A 6,072-nucleotide genomic window follows, 5' to 3' on the forward strand; every position below is an offset into this window, starting at 1 on the left:
ATGATTTCTCAACATTCTTGGCAGCCTTGGGACATGTTGGAATCCACTATATGCTGCTTGAATGGTATGACCTGGTCACGTAGCTCGGCCATGCCATTTTCTGACGTTTTTCGACTTCCAGCTCGTTTATCTTCGTACGCGCGTACCGGCTTCATTCGAGCTCCGTTTTAGCTGATTCTTTCTCCATTTAACTCGTTTTCTCGCTCTCTTCAACATGGGACCTATCACATACAAAAATGTGTAAATTCACGCAAGAACTATTGATATTCGTTAACGTTTAAGCACAAAATAACATAAAAACTATTAGGAAAACATGTGGGTTTTACACCACATCAGTTGCATATATGAGAAAAACAATAAAAGGCTCCATCCGTATGAATAAAGTCACCTCTGATCACTTCATATCCATTATGCCACTACTCGACTAAGTTGCAGTTGGTGAACAGTTTGCATTTATGGTAAGTGCCATCGAATTTCAGTTTCCATTAATCGTCTTATCCAGGTTACCAAAGTAACCACTATTTTCATGCAACCTTTTGTTATTCATGCGGATTTCATGTGTTCTAGATGAATCATTCTTAAGGTAACAAATCATCACTCGCTGACTTGACAGCAAGACCCCCACCACCCCTAGACCTTGCCTGGGGTGTTGGCCCCAAACTCCACCAATGGGGCACAACCATTTGGACCCTTTCCTAGAAAGTGTTGATCGCCTGCCTTTTGAACCCCCGCTTTCATTGATGCATGGATTAAGAATAGTCATGAACAAACGTGTATAACATACCTCCCAACACCAAATGGGCCGATGACAATAACATCACCAAGAAAGATAGATGATACATCAAGCAAGTTATTGGTATGTTTTGGCAAATTCATGATGTGCTTTGTACGATTTGATCAACTTTTCTTGATGAAAAATCTATATTTTAATAAATAAATATAACTTGAGAATACTTGTCACCATTCTAGGTTCCTTATGTTTTTTCTATACATAAATATTTATACACGTGTTTATTCAACCAGTTCAATACACTGAGTTATTTTAATAACATAACTTTTTATATTACTAGCTATATAACATTATAGTTTTAATTCGTGTAACACACATATAACTAACCAAGTTACTTATGTATATTCAATACTTTAGATATTCGGAAATTTTAACATATTATCTTAAACTGATGAAGTTCTAATAAAGGTTTACTTTAGGCAGGGTTAAAAGGAATTGACTGTGAGTCTAAAATAAATGACTATTACTTAAAACAAAGAGACACAACAACATGGATTTTTAATTAAAACAAAACAGATATCATGCCTCAGGAAATTTTCTGGCATATGTATTACTTAGTTTATGGATTTCTTTGGACACAAACCATACACACACTATCATATATGTACACACAATGATCATATATTAATGATCACATGATCATATATTTTTCTTTTTATAAATCATAAGGCTGCTCGTATGATATGTATACTGACACATAAACTAATATGACAGTGCACACCACTAACAAAGATTATACAACCGGTATAAACTTTTTCCGCTAGCTGTCTATCTGACTCTTATGAGCATTGGGGGTGATATATCTAGAATAGCAATCTCTGTTTATATCAAATAAGTTAGATAACCTATTATCCATGATCCATGAAATAAATATCAAAAGTTCCAAAAACAATATTCATAATATTATTTGAGAACAAAACTATCAGCTCCACAAGTTGTCACAGTCACAAGACTCCCCCAACGGCCGATCTTCGGCCGTCGCCTGCCGCGGTGGACTCACTAGCATTCCCTCCGCCATACCCACCAACAAATTGGGCATATCAAAAATTGCTTCTTCATCAATGAACTCGTCATGTTGCTCGTCAGATTCTCGCTTCATAAACGACTTCATCAACTCTGCAGCCTCCCCGGCTGCACGCCTTATCAAGGCAGGTTCTGGGGACTCGGGTACACGGTATGATCCAACAAATTCTGGGAAGTTCAAGGATGCATCACCGCCCTTGAGTGCCAAAGCCGCTACATCATAGGCAGCTGCAGCCATCTCAGCGGTCACGTATGTCCCGAGCCAAATACGGGATGTTTTACGCGGTTCACGAATCTCAGCTACCCATTTTCCGTTCCGGCTACGTATTCCGTGAAGGGTAGGGTGCTTCCCGGTGGTATTTAGGGAGCTTTCGGTAGAGAAGGAGGTGCTCATGGTCGTGGTTGAACTTTATGCATGTGCGTGCATATATATATGCATAGTACAAATGTTATAGTACGTGACAAAACGGTAATGAAGCTGGAAAATATCAGATAATTAATTAGTGTATATATTATCATTATCTACTATTATGAATTGGATTAAATATAATTTGTATGTTTTTATTTTATACAGAATTTCTATATAGGTTTATTTTATTTTATTTAAATTTTAGCGATCTTCGGACAAAATGAAATTGAAGCATGTTAGTTAATTATATTTTGTTTATCTACGAATGTCATGTGTTGTAAATTTATAATGATTAATTACATAGCAAAATAATATTAAATAATGAATTGTGATTTTAATGTTTGCAATAATGAGATAATGCAAGTTACGTGAAGTTAATGTGTATGTACATGATGAATTGAATTCTAGATACCCTTAGACATGACAAATTAAGGATTTTAATTGAATTATAATGCAAGTTACGTGAAGTTAATGTTTATAATGAATTGAATTCTAGATCTTTTAAACATGACAAATTGTTGAGGTTTGTATACCAACTTATAAGTAGAGGGCCGTGGACCCAGGTTAGTGTAAGCAATTGGTAAAGGTTAAATATAGATAATATTTGTGATGAGTCATCGTACGTAGGAGTTGGATAAAATGTTTGTGGTGTGTATGGAAGTGGTTTTAGAATGATTTATAAGTTTCTAAAATTCCAAACACCTAGTATGAAACTTTTTAACGCATACCGTCAGTAGTAACCCAGACAATGACAATTCGGATTCTTAGATATTCCTGAAGGTCAGTTCTAATAAAATTTAGTAAAATATTTATACAATGGCCATGTAAATACAAATTATCATAGTTGTAATGGTTATTATAGTTACCTTTCTAGGTCAATGGTGAATATGTTCCTTGTTTTGCACGTGCTACAATAAAATGATGTACATATATGATACTTTTCATGGACCTGAATTATACATGAAAATGTGTCACGTAACAATTTAGTGATGGATTCAGAAAAACATTTCATCAGGTCGGAAGAGGTACGATGTCAAAAATTCATATGGGTCGGTAAGCACCTCTAAAAAAATTTTCACGGGGTCAACCGACCCCTACACTTATAATGTGGGTCCGCCACTACATAACATTCAAATATATAATTACTTAGTATACTCTTTTGGTTTTTTTTTCTTTACTTACCTAATGCTAGGTTATATGAAGTGATAAAAATTTATAACTAGGATGGAGAATAAGAAGTTTCTTGCTCGAGATATATAAAATCAAGAGTAAATTATACGAATGGTCCCCAATGTTGATTTTCTCTTTCTTCTATGATCCAAAACTCTAAGCTAGTTAACTCTGGCTCGTTAAGTTATGCATAATTAGAGGTATGTATGTCTTTTGTTCGGTCAATTTCTCAATGAGGCGATTATAACCTGAATCGACCATATTGGAGAGAAACCCTATGAGTACCATCATTTTTTCCACGATACTAATGATATGGTTCTCTGGCACATGGAGCTACTAATGATATGTTAATAATGTTGATGGTATGAACTTAAACGATCATTGTATTTGCAATCGATCATGATTAATTAATATTCCTGTTGCTGATTTATACTTTTACAAAACGTGATGCTACCATTTTTCTCATCACATATCAATCATGGACTCATGGTGGATACTTTGCAATATATCCTGTTAGAACATATCTCAATCGTAAGGTTACTTAATTACATTGATTATGTAGATGTTGATGTGTTTTCTGTTCATGAGTTGATTCAACTCTACAACTACTTGCCAATAATAGTTATAACCATCATTCCAAGTAAAATGAATTAAATCTGAAACTATTCACAAAGCGAGTTAGGCAAAAGGCAAATTCAGTAGTGATTGACATGGACTTCTTTGATCGAGATAAGATTGAATATAATCTATAATCACTCGGTTTAAAATAGTGAATGATCAAAGCGGGAATTTGTGAAAAATAGTAAGGCCTACTAACACGTGTCTTTGAAGGAGGTTCTACTCCAATGGGCATGCTCCCAAATAAAGGGGACCTATGATGTGATTCCACACCCGTATGGTCGTCATCATCATAGGAACTGTTTAATCCAGGAGCTTCACAATCTGTCGATTAATGCTTTACAACTATTGGTTCATGTCTTACTTTGTGACAAAAAAAGAAGAGGTTTTAAATTAGGTCAAAGGGTTTCTTACAGATGGAATGGAGATGATTGAGTGAGTAGTGGCCATCAATGACCCAAGTGATCATTCAAAAAATAATTTTCTTTATAACTATTCATGATCACTATCTTCTAAGAAAAAAAGTGTTGATGATATATAATATGAGACACGGAGTGTGTTATTCCATAAGTTTCTCATTTTCAGCTACTCAAGGTCATAGTTCATTTGCAACAAGGGGTAGTTTAGTATGTGTTATAAACTAAATTTGTTTATGTTTATTCAAATGAAGTACAATAAACCTTTGTTTTATTATCATTTTTCAGGTCTATGTCTATTTTTCATCACGTAATTAAATTTTGAACCAGTTACCCAGAATTGGTAAGTTTTAGCCCATAACTGAATCATGCTCACCTCTATAGGTATCTCGTTTCCTATATATGTTAAAACTACATTTGCAAGCCTAGTTGAGTGTAAAAAATTGAAAATAACCATGGTTGTTGGTACTTAACACATTGTTTTTATGAACAAGTTTTAAGTACTAAAAGAAATTCGTCTTTAAAAAAAATAATGTTAATTATAATTTTTTTTAATTTATTTCATCTTTAAATGAAATTTATGATATATTGTTAAAATTATTAATCTATTATCATAAAAGACACACATAGTATTTTCTTGGTTGGTCATATATTTACCTAACGTTAGGAAGCATGCATGAGCTCCAATTATTATTGCTAATAAGATACAAAACGTAAAAGCAAGTGCTCGGAATCATTCAATTCAACACAAATTATTAGTAACAACTACAAGTTTATTTATTGAAAAAGTTAAGAATAATATTTAAGAAGAATGAGCTATTATTGCCGTAATTAAAACTACGTACTGATATGTCTATTGATGAATGTGTATTCTTAACTTAAAAAGAATAAGCTATTATTGTAGATTTGTGTGTAGTTAAAGCCGATCTCAGTTAGTTTCGAGTAAAATATGCAATCGAGCACGCAAATAGCTTGTGGTACTGTTCGCAGATTTACTTGTTAATTTTCACAAATCACTAGTGGTATTTTGTGGCTAAATTTATTCTAATTGCTTATTTTATTTTATATTAAAACATAAAAATAAAAAGAATATCGAAGATAAGGTGGTCAAGTTATATAGGCCTTTGGGTTTTTAGATATAAATTAATAAATTTAGAGGAGTACTATATATGCAAAGAAAAAGTAACGCTTTAGTTCATTAGTAGGTATCATCATATAAATACATGGGTTGTGTTTGATTTCGTGTCTCTAGCATGAATTTTAGGTTTGTGTCATGCATATGCGTATAAAAATTTGTATTTATATCCGTTTGTGCATGCACGCACTTATAAAAATTTTGTATTTATATATAAAAATTGTATATAAATGTATGTTTGTTTTTATATGCATGTGCGTATAAAAAATTTGTATCTATCACTAATTGTTCACGATAGATGGTTAATTACGAATATAAATTCTAACTTATACCAAAACTTAATTTACTGATCTTAAAGCATGAAACTATTTACAGAAATTTTGTGTGCGATAAGATTTGTGGAACCAAAACTCTTTTTTAGGGGAAAAACAAAATATAATAAGAATTTATGTATATGTGAAGTGTGAAACCATTCACTACAAGATAACTGTAGTAAAACTGATGGAAGATT

The 6,072-nt window shown here is 32.9% G+C and overlaps 1 pseudogene; it reads right to left on the bottom strand.

Moving 5' to 3' along the window:
• Positions 1-1,708: 1,708 nt before the first annotated feature.
• LOC143607853 (ethylene-responsive transcription factor ERF026 pseudogene) lies at positions 1,709-2,298 on the bottom strand (annotated as a pseudogene).
• Between the last annotated feature and the right edge of the window lie 3,774 nt (positions 2,299-6,072).

This window comes from Bidens hawaiensis, unplaced genomic scaffold, assembly GCF_021521415.1.
Source record: "Bidens hawaiensis isolate Kalapana, Puna unplaced genomic scaffold, B.hawaiensis_p1.1 tig00087833_1, whole genome shotgun sequence".
Lineage (NCBI taxonomy): Eukaryota > Viridiplantae > Streptophyta > Magnoliopsida > Asterales > Asteraceae > Bidens > Bidens hawaiensis.